Raw genomic sequence first — 17061 nt, 5'->3', positions numbered from 1 at the left:
CCTAGAGAGAGCATTACGAAGGACACGTACATCATAGGCTAATCCTTCCCACCCCAGAAGCACATAAATAAATTCCATATTAGGTGCACAAGAACCTAAAACATTCATAGCAATTGTGCCTTTCCTTGTTCGATATTTTCCCCTTTATTGTGAAGTTACTCTTACGTTAATATAGGTACCATCTAGCGCTCCTAGACAACTCTACATTATAAAAGACAAAGATATGACTCATTTACATATATTACATGAAAATCTAACAGAAAAAAGAACATGAATGGAATTATACCTTGAAAGGTTGCCACCTTTCATGTTCACATTCATCAGATATCGCTTAGGCTTGTGCAATAAGTGTTCATGCAACTTCAAAATAGCCCTTAGACATAGGTTAAATTGTCGACTCACTGTTTCCCACTTCTTAAAAAGAGATTTCCAATTGACCTATTCTTTTGATGATGAGCCAACGTGTACAAAAACATTGCAACTATCTCTTAAAGAGTCATATTTCTTGTTCCACTTAAACCTCCTATATCTCTAAGCATCTCACAAATAATATTAAAAGTACGTCTATTGACATGAAGCTCACTTTTACAGCTTACATCACTCTGTCTTATTAAGTGACTCAAAAATAACGAGCGTAACAATTTCCTATTCCTTTTCCTTTCATTGATTTGAGCCCCTTTAATTGTAACAACGCTCATCAAATACCAAATCCAAAATAGCATAAAAACTACAATAATCATTGTAATAACCAATTAAACTTGTTTTGCTCTTCTTCTTTTCCCAATACGAGCCATTTCAAGAACCTTAAAAATACATTCAATAGAAAAAGATAATATTCTAGTGCTACAACAAAATCATGCAGCTTATATCTAAACATTCAACAGAAAATATTAGAAAGAGCATAATTGTCAATAATACTTAATTAGTTAGTCCTAATAAGAAGAACCAAATCCATCAAGCTGATTTGCTAAATCTGTTATTGCTATCATTACATAGCAAAGACAACACATACACCCAACAGACAGTAGATTTAACAATAATTTCAGATAAGATCAATAAATGTTATTAACTGAATGAAAAAATTGGATAGTCCAAAGTAGCATTACCCTAGAGACTAGAAATTAACCAGCAATAACCAAACCAATTGATAAGTAACCCATCAACTTTTAGCATTAGATTAACCAAAAATCCCCCCAAAAAACTCAGAAAAAACTAATCAAAAACAGTATTTAGTGAAGCACATTTTACAGGTCCATATAATTAAGTTAAATTAGCACAAACAAGCAAGAATCATTGACCCATTAAGGCAAAAATGATATTATTAAAAGGGTTAAAATTAAAATTGATGAACTAATTACAACTAATACAAAAATGATGTAATTGATAAAAGGGGAAAAGTTAGAGCATACAGAAAAAAAAAGAAAGGGAAGATACAGAAACAGCAACATAGTCAGTTGGGCAACCTCCAGATTCTGCACATCCTTTCATTTTCATAAATCTTATTATTAACAATTGCAATTACTCATATCTCTAATGTTGTTGCTGTAAATCTGATATTCTAGTGCTACGCCTCTAGTATTCTGGCATTGTAGAATTTTGGCTTCTACAATGATTATGAGATTTATGACATGTATTTCAAATCATGGTATCAAAACTTCAACGACTCAAATCGTGTGGTTTCACGTCTGTAACACCGCAATATCATGAAGTAAAAAGCAAAACATTCAATTGAAAAATTTAAAACTCAAATAAATCAGAAAAATTAGGGAAAAAACTCTAGAAATTAACACCATAAATCGAAAATAGCAATCAATAAATAGATCAAACATTCAAACGAAAATATAGATAAAAACTCAAATAATATTGCAATCAATCATGTATTTCGAGATAGAAAAATCAAAATATACAATCAATCAAATAGAAAGATTTATAAATTCAACAACAATTCAAAATCTAGGGTTTTGAGATAACATACCTAACTTGAGCGAAATCTAGAGCTTCGATAATTTGGGAACGAAATCTGCATACGTTGAGCAAAATCTAGGGTTTCGACATTTCTTTGAGAGAAGAGGTTGTTGTGTGTTTTTGGGGTTAGAGGAGAGAAACGTTAATTGTTTCTCCAGTTTTTCTACCGGAAACAAAGTAGTGGAATGGGTTTCCACTAAGAAACGTGATTTGTTACTTTACTCCTCAACCAAACGGATTCTAACGAAAACGGTATCTGATTATGTTTTCAAGCCTACAAAAATCCCGTGCCAAACACCCCCGTAGTAGTAGAAAGTGGGTAAGCTAATTCTTTGAACATATAATTAATAAAATTATTAAAATGAAAATCATAATATGATTGAAAAGCAAAATCAAATAATTTCTTAAAAAAAAAAGTAAAAAAGAGAGATGTTTCCATGAGAACTTTATTGGAACTTATAGTAAGAAATTTAATTTGTAAATTTTTTTAATTTATTTTGTTTGAACTTATATTTTACATATAAAATAAGTACATGTGATTTAAATAAAATAATAAAAAAAACCGATTTAGATAAAGCCTTTGAATAAAATTCTGTGCGCAGGGCCACATGCCCATAATATAATGCGAGAGTTGTAACCCACAAATTATTAATGAAATTATTGTTACCGTATATTTTTCTACCTTTGTAATTTGTAAAGGGGGTTGTTAAACACCGCCCTCAAATATCCAGGTAACGCCCGAAAAATAAAATATATTTTACGAATTTACCCTCACATATAAACATGGATTCACCATCACATATAATTTCTAACCACTGTGTAGTACTGTAGACACCTACTTTTGGCCTCCTGTCCCAACGGGAAGTGCGATGATGTTACAAAAACTCGTTCTTTATGCTAGACCAAAGGTGAAGTGTTTATGGACTCCAAAATGCATTATGAAGTAAATTAAAACCTGTATTTGAGACCAAATTATCTTACAGCCTTGTCCTATTAATAATTAGGCCTAAAACGTGCTCATACATGTTTAATCTTGATTAATAATGAACCCAAATGCGTTAAATGCAATGATTGGATCAAATGGATCTTACATTGTTGAAAATCGAGACAACAAGAATAGTTAAATACATTATATCCACTCAAGGCCTATACAATTGGATAGCACTTTCAAAGAGCTTTCTAAAGGTATATTATAAGTCCAATTTCGAGTTAAAACGAAGAAGATATCATCAAAATACTAAATCGGGCCCGAAAACCAACATCCTTGCACTAAAATGGCCATATCTTTTGATCCACAATATATTTTAACATAATTAAAACGGAATTGGAAATTAGACATTCAGATATTTCCAATAATATCTCATTTGCCTTAATCCGACTTCGTAATCAAAAGTTATGGAAGTTTTAAAAATGCGTTTTCGTGTTAGGCAAATCGCGCCGCACACAACATTGGAAGTCGGCACTCCAGCACTCGGCACCACTCCAGAGCAACTTTGAGAGTTGCACGCCACTTGATGCCGCGGGTCTAAAACCCTAAACCTAGATTCCTACGCCTATAAATAGGGGTCTTCGTTAGCCCTAATGAGGACAGAAAAATCAAAATTAAAACCCTAGAATTCTAAAAACCCTAATCTCTCAAGTTCTCTTATTATCATATTACTTTTCCCCTCGCTTCTCAAATACTCTTCAACCCTAATTTAATCCATTGAAGTCCTTGGAGGTACGAAGAAGGAGGGAAGTCCATAAATACCAAGACGGAGATTTAAGCAAACAAAGGAGAATGGTTAGTGTCTTGAGCACTTAGATAAATCACTTTTCTTTTCTTATTTTAAATAACTTTAATCGATAATTAGTGTTGCTTTGTCATATCAAATAAGATTAATTAATTTATTCACATAGTATTCTTGTGTTAATCAAAGACTAGAAAATGAATAATTAAATTTTTGTTTTATCACTTAAGTCAAGGCGAATCTTGTTTTATCACTTGTTCCTTTCACGAATTTGAATTAAATAAGAATAACGACATTCGTTGCAATGTAGAGTTTTTGTGATTAATGTTTGTAAATAAAATCAACTAACTTAGGTTTTAGGAATCGCGTTGCATATATTATTTGGTAATGAAATTGTGATAAAGGAAGAGCTATTAGAGACCGCACTAGGGCTAGGATTGCGATTCACAAAGAGAACAATTTTCTAGTAACCTTGCTCCCGAACTCATTTATGGTTTAGTAGACCAATTTGAGCATGGGTAAACTTATGATTCATGCTAATTATCCCTTGAACACTACTTGGGAGAAATGTATGAACGAGGTTTATGAGTTTTCCTAAAACTCATTGGCGACTCTATATTGATTTCTTATAAAAAAAAGTAATGATATACTATAGTTCAAGTTCTTCCAAACAGTCAGGAATTCAAATCCTAACACACCCTAAAAGGTGTAAAGTCCTAGGCTTTTAAAGCGCCAAATGCATAGAGGAAATGGGATTCCCAACAACGCGCCACCCTCCTCACAGTACACACTGCACCCTCAATCCCTCTTTTTACCACCACCCTCATTGTCTCTCTTAAAAGAATTTCACTCTAAACCACCACCTCTTTTTACCACCACTTCTACTAGATCAAAATATTTTCACGTGAAAATGCCGAGGAGGGACAAGGGAAAGGCCGTCATCGATGGAGTTGCTAGAGACAAGTTTTTTCTCTTTTTGGAATAGGCTGAAACGCCCTTTTTTTCGAAAATTTAAGGTGGAAACGCCTAGAAATTTTGAACCACCGCTTGGGTTTTCTAAATTTCTTAGCGCTAGGTGAAATGCCCAGCTTTTGTTTTTTTGTTTTTTTTTTGTTTTTAAATAGTATTGTTTTAATTATCATCATCATCATAATTATTGAAAATTTTACAGTAGCTTTTTGAAAAGTGACTACTACAAGCCTAATGATGTGGAGGCATAATTTGATTGGATGTTATAAACCATGTCATCTTTGACTTTTCAAAGTTTTTTTAATTAAAATTTAACTTTTTAATTCTAAATTTGTTTTTTTTTAATTTTCGAAAACTATATTTTATAATTTCAAAAATTCTGTTTTTGATTTCTTAATTTTTTTTTTCTGAAAAACCAAAATTAAATTAAAAATCAAAATTAAAAAATGAAAAACAAAAATTGTTCTTCATTGTTCGTTAGTTCTTCATTTTCTTCATCCAAAATCAAAATTTCATGCAAATTTGTCACTATTATTCACTAATTCGTTCAATGTTTCACTGTGAAGTTCGATCTTTAATTTCGTTCATCAATTTGTTTTGTAGCATTTCGAATTTTTCAGTTTTTGATTTTTAGTTTTTTGTTTTTATTTAAAAATCTCAACCAAAATCGCATTATAACGTATTTGTTAAGGATGAATTACCCGCATAGGTGTTTGGCTATATCGTGGTGGTCGGCGGCATGGTGGTTTAGGTTGAATGATTGGTGTTCTTCTGAATGTATGATTGGTGAAGACAACAATTCGTTAATTGTTTTCGTCCTTGTTTGATCCGTAAAAATGTAAATAATTTATCACAAACTTGTTTGTGTCTTAGGTAATGACCTAAACTCTTTTAAACAGTGTTTTATATGTTTTTGGTAATGACCTTATTATATTATGGACATGACAAAATATTAGGAGAGTGTCCACTATCTTAGGAGAGTGTAAGTAGTTTATATTCAATGCAAATACAATATGTTATGTCATGTAATTTTCAACATTAGGTCATTACTTTATGTAGTACGGATCAACACAATATATGCATTATTATTGTATACGAAAATAGTCTGTCACTATTTATTCTAATCACAGTTTGCCAAGTTTATGTTATGAGATTGTTGTTTAAAAAATTATACTGTATTTTTTTTTCAGTTTTAAAAGTACAAAACATTTATTCAGAATTTAAGATATTAAGGAAAAAAGGCCTATATATAAATTATTTGAGTAGTTTGTTAAGTCTAGGCGTGATTTATGGGTGATGTTTGACTAATTTAAAAATAATAATATTTGTTTTTTTTTTTTAAAAAACCACTAATCAACTAACATACACAGATTAAAATTACAAATTAAATAAGGCAAATTCGCAAATTTATACATGGGAAATTTATATATTACCAATCTTATGTTGTCAAAAAAATAAAAATTTATATATGGCAAATTTATATAAGGCTACTTAAACATTGCCAATTTTATGCTATAGAATTACAATATAAATAATCATGCGCTATAATTAATTAGTAAAATAAGTTAAAATCGTTTTATGTTTTTTAACATATATTGCTATCAATATCAAAAGTATAATTAAACTACTTACACTATTCTAGATAGTGGACACTCTCCTAATATTTTGTCATGTCCATAATATAATAAGGTCATTACCACAACATATAAAACACTGTTTTCCAAAGGTAATGATCTAAAAGAGCTTTGGCCATTACCTAAGCCACAAACAAGTTCGCGACAAATTATTTACATTTTTACAGATCAAATAGGGACGAAACAAAAAAATGAATTGTTGTCTTCTCCAATCATACATTCGAAAGAACGCTAGTCATTCAACCTAAACCACCATGCCGCCGACCGCCGCGAAATACCAAACACCTATGCTGGTAATTCATCCTTAACAAATAGTAATAATATGATTTTGGTTGAGATTTTTTAAGAACAAAAACCTAAAAATCAAAAAGTGAAAAAATTCGCAATGCTACCAAACAAACTGATGAACGAAATTAAAGATCAAACTTCACAGTGAAACATTGAACGAATTAGTGCATAATAGTGACAAATTTGCATGAAAGTTTTGATTTTGGATGAAGAAAATGAAGAACAATTTTTGTTTTTGATTTTTTAATTTTGATTTTCTGAAATTAATTAAGAAATCAAAAAAAATAATTTCTGAATAATAAAATGAATTTTTTGTAAATTAAAAAAAGTATTTTAGAAGTAAAAAATATGAATTTTTATTAAAAAAAAATCTTTGAAAAGTCAAAGATGACATGGCTTATAACATCCAATCAAATTATGCCACATCATTAGGCTTGTAGTAGTCACTTTTCAAAAGGCTATAGTAAAATTATCCCATAGTTATTAGGAAAAATTAAAACTAATAATCCCACCTTTGTTCGATCTTTCCAAAATAATCCTACCTTTGAATATTCCCAAAATTATCTCACCTTTGACACCAATATTCTTTTAACAAGCCATGACCGATTTTGATAGGTTGGTAACATGCTAGATAAGGTAAGCTGCCACGTGTTGAGTTTTAATTGGTCAAATTCAAAAAAAAAAAAAAATTCCCTGTTCCCATTACCCACCTCCTTAAAGGTGGGCAACGGGTCGTGTCGGGCCGCCACGGTCCATGCCTGGCGAGCCACGGTCACTGGCGTACCGAGCCATGTCGTGCCACGTGCCTGATGAAGCGTGTTGTGCTGTGCCACCCAAAATTGTAGGCCAGCCCACGGGACGGGACGACCCACGTGCCGGGCTGGCCTGCGTGCCGCCACCGTGCTGCATTGCTTCTTTGTTTTTTTTTTATTTTTTATTTTGTTTTTTTTAATGTTTATACTATTATTTTTCTAAAATAAATTAAGTTTAATATTTATGTTTTTTTATTTATTATATTTAATATTTTTTATTTTTTATTTTTTATATTTTTTATTTATATTTATATTTAGTTTATACTATTACTTTATAGTTTAATGCATATAATTTATTATATTTAGTTTTGTATTATTAATTATTATAATTTTTTTTGTTATATTAATTTACAAATTATAACTTAACGGGAAAAAAAGGCAAGAAGACTTCCTAGGGAGAAAAGTATAGGATAATTGGACTTTGGATGTGAATAATGCATACTTCATATTATTATTACTTGAAAAAATTGTACAATGATAATAATAATGATAAAAATTGTACAATGATATTAAAAAAAAATTGGATAATGATAAAAATCGTAAAATGATAATATTGATAATGATAAAAATCGTATAATATACAAAAGTTGTCTATTCTTCTTCTTCTTCTTCTTCTTCTTCTTCTTCTTCTTCTTCTTCTTCTTCTTCTTCTTCTTCTTCTTCTTCTTCTTCTTCTTCTTCTTCTTCTTCAAGGTCATCGGCTAGTTGAATAGATTGGGAACTAGCCGAACCCGAACAGTTGGAAGCGGTAGTTCCTTCATCGTCGTCGTTGTCGTCGCAAGAACGGTCTTGTGAGCGATTTTCAGCATCCAACACGCACATTTCAAGTGTTTCGAGTTTTGGACTTGTTCCTCTATCGTCTAAAACCCTCCCGGATGCGCTGAAAGCTCATTCGGAGGCAACGGAGGAGACTTGGATACGAAGAATGTCTCGTGCCATTGCCGCCAAAGTTGGATGCTTCGTGCTTTGTTGTTTCCAACATGCAAGGAGGTCGAGGCTGTTTATCTCATCGTTGTCCATGCCCTTGGTGAAGTCGTAACTCAGGTACATTTGCAACTCCGAGACATCGCTTTACATTCTCCTTATTGATGAATCACCTGAAAACATTGAAATCAATTTAGTAGCTTGTGAAAATAAATGTTTGGCCTTTTTACTTACGTTTTTGGATGGTTAGGAAGGGCCTGAGCGAGGAACGGTGCCATATTTGGTTTCATAGACTTTATATAAAGCAAAAAATTGATCCTTCACATTACTCTTATAAGTTTCTACATTATTGTCAATAAGCATGCATTGAAAATAAATGTCAACTAACATAAATGTATTTTCATACTTTTGCCTAGGATCTAATATGGAAGCAAAAATATAATCAAAGGAATTTCACCATAATATTTACGCCACTTTGTTTCCATTGCTGGAAAATATTGATCATAATCACTTTGGTGCGATGATCAGCGAAAAGTTGGGCGAGTAAACATGCATTTGAAAGAAAGTTTTGAGCACAAGGATTATAAACAGAAGAACAACAAAACCTCATGTTATATAATAACTGTAAAAATTGCATATATCTTTCACATTTATCCCAATCATCCTCATATATAGCATTGTTTGGAAATTTTCCATTGTAAAAAATTGTTAAAGGATTCTTATATTCAATTGCCTTGGTTAACATGTCATAGGTGGAATTCCACCTAGTTGGACAATCGGTTTTGATTTTTATTGCGCTTATCTTTTTTTGCTTTAGAAAACTCTTCCATTCTTGGTATTTCATGTTTGAGCTATTAATAGACATAATAACATCTCTAATTTTGTTATAGTATGGACCAATTGCTCTAATTCCATCCATTACACATAAGTTAAGAACATGACAAACACATCTAGTATGAAGTGCGTCACCATCTAATATTACATCGGTCAAGTTTTGTTTGACATAATTGCAGTATATGTCATCGAGGTTGCATTTTCAAATGTCATAGACATGATTTTTTCTCAAAGGTTGTATTCATTTATTGCTTCCATTATATGGTGAGAAATGTTAATACCGATGTGGGGGTATTCTAGCATTTTGAAATGAATTATTCGTTTTTGTAACAACCATTGATCATCTACCCAAGGGCAAGTCACACATAAATAGTGATATTTATAACCACTGTCCCAAGAATCGGCAGTCAAAGACACTCTACAATTAAGTTTACTCAATTCGTCTTGTAACTGCATTTTGTACTCTAGGAAGTTTTTCATGGCGGTGGAACAAATGGTTTTCCTAGAGATTCTTTTATGTTGGGGATGTAATGCTTTATTAATGTAAGTTTTAAATGGGTCACTTTCGGAGAAAAGAAAAGGTTGTTCGGCGTGTACTATCATTTTCCCTAGTTCATCCCTATCCGTCTCATAGTTGTAGGTAAAGCCGTGTGGATGGAATTGGGAAATTTTTGGCTGGGTTGGATCACTAGATGGTTGTGGACAATTTCTAGAGTGTCTACTTAAGTATCTCGTCCCGAACTTGGATTCTGCCGAGTATATTTTACCACAAGTTTTACATTTTGCTCTTGTTTGGGCATTATTTAGCCCAAAATAATTCCATACATCACTTTTACGGCTTTTAATATTTACCATGTCACTTTCGGTTAACCATTGCTCTTGTGTGTTTGGGAATTAGGTGTTTGTAGATTCAGGGATTTGTTGGTTAGTAGTAGAACCAGAGGCATTTAGGGTATCTTTTTGGCTACTTGACTAGAATAAAAATTTTGTGGGTCAAAGAAATTAGGTGGGAATTGACCGAATTGTGGAAATTGGTTTTGTGGAAATCCGGGCATATTCATATTATTCATGTTATATGGTTGAAAACCGGAAGTACCATCGTGCCTAAATTGTTCAAAGCGTAGGGTGACATTACCAGGGTCATTGGTCGTCGAACTTGAAATTGGGGGGGTCATTGGATTAGGTGATTCCCTAGAACTATTACCACGGACAAATCGGGCTTTCCTAGAGGATGATGGGTTGTTCATGTTTGGTGATGCCATAATTGACAATAATAATTTCAATAATAACAATAATAATAATTAATAACAACAATTATAACAATAACAATAATAATAATTAATAACAATAATAACAATAACAATAACTATAACAACAATTATAACAATAACAATAATAATAATTAATAACAATAATTATAACAATATTATTAATTAATACGGATTTTTCCACTGAGTTCTTTCGTAATTCACCATATACCACACAAAATTTTCTAATACACCAAATACCACTGATTTTTTGGTAAATGTCACAACATACCATTAATGACTAACGGACGTTAACACCGTTAGTCATTAAGGCTAATAATTCCACGTGGCAGCTTGTGATTGGTTCCTTTCTAAATTATTTAATTAATTATCAAAAAAAATAAAAACTAAAAAAATAACAAAAATTAATAAAAATTAATAAAAAAAAATAACAAAAAATAATTAAAAAAAAAAAAAAACCTGCTGCCACCACCAAATACCGATCTCTCAACTTTCTTCCATCTCCATTTCTTGATTGACCATTGCAGAATATCAAGCTCCAATTCCTAGAAAACCATAAAACTACAATGGGGCTACTTTCAATGGCATTCGCCGGCGGCAGTTTCATCCTTCTCGGAGCTTGGGAATCTCTCTCCTCTTCCTCCCAACCATCGCAACAACCACCCAACAACCACCGTCGATTCTCCACAATCACCCTTATCTCCGCCGTATCTCTCTCTCTCTCCTCATCATCATCAACTCTCTTCTCTACTTTCTCATCTCCATTTGAAGGATTCTGATGGAATTGAGAATCGTTATTATGGTTTAATGCTTGTTTCGATTGCAATTTGTGTGTTTTCTACTATGATTGAATTGGTTTCCCCAAATTCTAGAATCCCTAAATTAGGTCGTGGGTTAGGGTTAATCTTGAAGGGGACTTGGTTTGTGCAAATGGGGTTTTCGTTTTTTTTCGGATTTGATTGTGAATTGGTTTCCCCAAAATCTGGAATCCCTAAATGGGGTTTTCGTTTTTTTCGAACTTGGTTTGTGCAAATAGAGTGTATTCGTGTTTTGGAAGAAGGTTTGTTGCTGAGGGTAATTACTCGAGTTACCGACTTCAATGGATTCTTCTGCCATGGATTTAGATGACGAACATGAAGATCATCACCAACAGCAACAAGACGATATCTCCATTCATCAATTACGCAAGCTCCATGGGTGGGGTTTTGGTCGGGTTTTGGGTTTTAATGGGTGGGTGGGTCGCGATGGGAAAGAGGAGGGAAGGGGGATGGTCGCCGACCGGCTGGAAAGTGGACCAGGTGTCCAGCCGGGGGTAGAGGTCGGGGCTGGGCAGGTGGCAATAGTGGCTGAGTTGGTGGTGTTATTTTTTTTAAAAGTTAGTTAATTAAATAAATAACATTAATAATCACCAATTACAAGTTTCCACGTGGCATAATTAACGTTAATGACTAACACCGTTAACGGAAATGGTATGTTGTGACATTTACCTAAAACTCAGTGGTATTTGGTGTACTAGAAAATTTTGTGTGGTATATGGTGAATTACGAAAGAACTCAGTGGTATTTGGTGAAAAACCCGTAATTAATAAGTAATAACAATAATTATAACACCATTTTCGATATTAAGAGATGATAATTATTATTAGAGAATTTAAGAGATTAAGAGAATTATTAGAGAATATAAGAAATTAAGAGAATTATTAGAGAATATAAGAGATTAAGAGAAGAGATTATGAATTTGTGATTTGGAATGAAGAATTGTGGAGCTATTTATAGAAATTTAGGGGAAGAAGACCGTTGGAAATGGTGGAAGACGTTGAGCAACGGTCTCAAATTAAGACGTTGAGCAACGGTCTCAAATTGAGACGTTGAGCAACGGTCATGCAGCTGGCATGCGCGTCGAACACGGGCTGGAAAACGGGCTTGGGAGTAGGCTCGTGTCGTTCCGTGCTAGAAATTGTGAATCTCTAAATGTGGCACGGCCCACGGCCCACCTGCCGACCACTGTGTCGTGCCAGGCCACCTCATGGGCCGTGTCGTGCTGCCCGCGAGCTGCCCCGGCCCGTGCACACCTTTACAGACCTCCTAAGTCCTCCCATGGCTTACTAGCCACGAGCCACCTTTCCCTTCCGTAGAAATACCACCGCCGCCCCACAATTATTGACAACAACCACCAAACCACCTCGTCTCACCGCATTCGTCAACAACAAACCAACGGTAACAACAGCCCCAAAATCCCTCCCAAAACACGAGCAATCAAGACCAATAATGAAAAAATGAAACACAAAAGAAAGAGTACTTAATAATTTTAGAGCTTTTACCTTCCATAATTACTAATTATCTCCTTAACAACTAAAAACTATAATTAATTTGATGAATTGTATGATTAATATGATTTTGTGTGATTTGATAGAATGATGATTTGATCGAGTAGAGTTACAACAACATCTTACTTAATGCGACTTCTTAGTGTTTATGGGTCTAGGAGGGACCGAGGAAGTAATGGGTTGTAGGGGTGAGCACGGATCGGATATTCGAAAATCCAGATATTTGATATCCAATATCCGACCCTTTTTATAATGCAGTTAAAATTCTATTTATTTGGCAAAAATTATTTGTTCTTTTTTTGAAATTATTTGTTGTAGAGGTCAATTGATGGTAATTAAACTTCTAATAGGAAAAAAAAAATGCATTATCTTATTCTAAATTCTCTATAAAGTTAAGTTTAAATAATGTTTAATGGCAAATATTTCATCTTCCTGTATATTGACATTCATTTCGTAATTACTAATTACATTATTCATATTTTTTGAATTTATTAATTCCACAAATTTCAAAATATTGTAGATGACTAGATGTGCCCAGTGAGGGTCTGGGGAAGTGGGGATTGAGGGTAGTTTTACAGTTTGGCATTTATTACATGTACTCGGTAAAAAACACGGAATAAGGGTGATTTTTTTCGGATATTGGATCGGATATCCGGTATCTGACTTATTTCGGATATCAGATATCTGAAATCCAAAATTTGGATATTCGATATCCAATCTGATATCCGAAATATCCGGATCGGATATCCGATCCGAAATTTAATTTGGATCGGATATCCATAATTTTTGGATCGGATGCGGATCGAATCATCGGATTTTCGGATCTTCAGATAGTTTTGCTCAACCCTAGTGGGTTGGCAAGGGGGCATGGCTGTTGGTGGTAGTTGCAACGCAAGGGTGATGAATATCAGCGTGGAGGGAAAGTTAATGTGCAGGTTGAGTGGGTGGAGTTGTGGTTGGCTGGACATGGGTTTTCGTGGGTGGGATTTTGTGTGGGTTTAGAGGAGGGGTGGTGGGCAGTGGCAGACTGGTCGGAAGAACAAGGTGGGGAGATGTTTTCAAAATTTCGGTGGGTGTTCTAAGGTGGTGACGGTGAGGGCAGCGGTGGTGTCGGTGGTAGTGAGTTGGTGGTTGTGGAGAGGAGAGAGATTTAAGGAAAAAGCAAAAAAAAAAATAAAAAAAAAAATTAAAACATTAACCTGTAAAACAAGTTGTAGGTCAAAAGGACCATTAAAAAAAGATGAGGGTTAAAGGTAGGATTATTTTTGGTTAATTGAAGGTGGGATTGTTTTAGAAAGACGGGTCGTTGTTGTTATTGTTGTTGTTGTTGATTTAAAAGGCTATTATTAGAAAGCCATAGAAGTAGGATTACATCAGAATTAGAAAAAAAAATATAAAGACTAAGTCTTGATGACATGCTTCATTTTAATCAAAATCAAGCATCTTAAAGCATTGCTAGCTAAAACCCTTGAAGCACATTTTCGCTAAAAATTACGGGTCCACGGCATGCTAGATCACATGGTATTAACGTGTCGATTAGGAGAGATAGGGGGATTAGTATACGGGAGGGAAGTTTAGTACAGAAGCGTAGGAGGGTAGTGGATGATTATGGGACTTAGTTGGACGAGCAGGAGGGAGACGGTGGTTGGCCTACTGGTTTTTTGAGGAGTCCTGGCTCGGGTTCGGGTTTGAGGTACGAGAATGATGATGGGCCTGGGACGATGATAGTGAGGAGGCTGAGGAGCAGCCGACTTTTGTGTCGCGAGGTCATGATGGGAGATTCACGAGTACCCGACCACATTGATCTGCGAAGGCTTGGCTTGTTCAGGGGCCGATGGGCGGTAGGCCTGAGGATGGGACAAGGAAAGTAGGGAGCCGCCAACATGTTTTTAAGGAACTTGTAAACCTTTCACGAATCATTAAAGACAACCACGATAAAGGGACAAGCCAAGCCTCAACAAAGGACCCGTGAAAGTTACACCCCATTCATAATCCATAAGATTACTAACTCGGAACCACGAAAGGAGGATTGGGGATAATGGTAGGAAGTGAGTCATGGAGTCACATTCTCCCGTATTGGTCTCTACTCGATTCTTATAGTGAAAAGTATTTCCTGCAATCTCAAAGGCATGCAAACAAAGATTCAATTCGCTCCAAACTAAATTAGGCTAAATTGGTTGAATATTAATGCAACGCATAATTCTAAATATTAGTGATCACTTTGATTTACAACAAGATTAAAAAGGAACCTAAACCGGTCGTCCAAATTATCTTATTAGTCGTGATTTTCAATTACATATTCCCTTTAAACATGCAATATGGTGATCAACAATAACAATAGAATAAACATTAATATTGGAAGCAATTTAACCATAATAACAACGATTAATACATGACAAACATAATAACAATCGTTAGAAATACAATAGGAACAAAAGGAACATGATTCCTCACTTAAATTGTGTTTGCTTGCAACTACAAAATAATAAACACGTTAGTAACTTCCAGGAAAATAAATAGTAAAATGGAAATTAATTCAAATGTAAGTAAAGTTGATTTGGGGCCAAACCCTCAAACAATTCTACCTTTCACACCTTGGTTTAAGTATAGAATTTCGGGTAAAGTATGTACGGACTCCGGGGAGTGCTTAAGGGATGAATTGTGAAATAGGGAAGGCTAGTATATAAGGCTAGAGTATAAGAGAGAAAGAGAGAATATGAATTGGTGCCCCGAGACTGTAAATCAGCCTCGTATTATAGAGAGGAAATGAGGGATGAGATTCGAAACCCTAAAAATGAAGCGTCGTAGAAGAAATGTGCACCGCGCCATGGCATTGGGCATCGTGGCACGACACATCATGTACTATAGCACAACACATGTACCGTGGCACGGCACATGTACCGTAGCGCAGTACTCAATATTATCCCGTCTGAACATAAAAACGCGTGAAAAAAGATAAAGACGGGTAAAAAGACTACCGTGGCACGGTACTTCTGCCGTGGCGTGACATTTGGAATTTCTGGAAACTTCTTCAAAATTGGTTTTTATCGTATTTTTAAAGTAAATCGGGATATAGGCATCGTTTCCATCATTTCGGACTCATTTTCAGGTTTAGGGTTTTGATATTTTATTATTTGGTCTAAATTAATAAATAAATGAAATGGTTTAAAAATGGTTTGGGCTAAAATGAGAATTTGACAAGGCTTGACTAAATACGTGGAATGATTTGTAAACTGTATTGGATTGAATATGGATTTTAAGCACTTCCGAGATTAAATACTTGATCCGACCCATAATGGCGGTGAAAGGTTGTTCATCATCGGGTTTGGTTTTGGGGAGACATTTTTAGATGTCTACAGTATCGCGTTCATCAGATTTCTTATTATACTTTTTTTCCACGATCAAAAGTTACATATCGATACGTGACAAGCGCACATTAGGGCGCGCTTTAAGGCATATAAATGGGTGATTTTGGATTTATTTAGGCCCGTTTGGTTGTTTATTGCCTTGTTACACTCGTTTCCTTCATATAACGTGCTTCACGGGTTTCGGTCTGTTTTTGGTGTGTTAACAGGTATAGTTGACCAAGTTATGTCGAGTCCCGAACCATTGGTGCTTAATCAGGCTATTATCGATCCTAGTCCACCAAGATAAGGCTTTGCTGCGGTTCTCAAGGCCTTGAAAGGCAAGTTAAGTAGCAGGCAAGGCAGAACAGTTCAAAAATATGACACCTGTTCACTATTTTGCTCATAACTTTCTATATACAAATGATAATGGAGTGATTCTAATTGCATTGAAAAGTAGACTTGAAGAGCTTTCCAACGATATATTGCACGCCTCAAACGGAGCTCTGGATAAGAATTTGTGACTGTTTTAAGAAGACTAAAGTGCCTGCAACCTTCCTGCCTATGCTTGCACGGCCGTGCCAGGTATTAGCACGGCCATGCCAAATTCAGCACGGCCGTGCCATTTTCCAGATTCAGCACGACCGTGCTGTGCTAGGCATTAGCACGGCCGTGCCAAAATTGAATATATTGCGGATCAGCTACTGCCATGCTTGCACGGCCGTGCCACTTCTAGCACGGCCGTGCTGATTTACGAAGGGCAGCCTGCGCAATTGCTTTCTAAATTAAAACATATATATATATAACCCTATTGTGAGGGTTAAGAACAGACAGTTTTAGAGATAGTTTTTGAGAGCCTTTGTAGAGAGTTATTGGAGAACGTTCTTAGTATTAGAGATTCATTAGTTTTCTTAGAGATTATTCTAGCGATTTTAGTTTTCTTGGATTGATTTGAAGCAAGATTTGT

Source organism: Chenopodium quinoa, unplaced genomic scaffold (genome assembly GCF_001683475.1).
Source record: "Chenopodium quinoa cultivar QQ74 unplaced genomic scaffold, ASM168347v1, whole genome shotgun sequence".
Classification (NCBI taxonomy): Eukaryota; Viridiplantae; Streptophyta; class Magnoliopsida; order Caryophyllales; family Amaranthaceae; genus Chenopodium; species Chenopodium quinoa.
The sequence above is the reverse complement of the archived record's forward strand: the minus strand, read 5'-3'. Positions refer to the sequence as shown.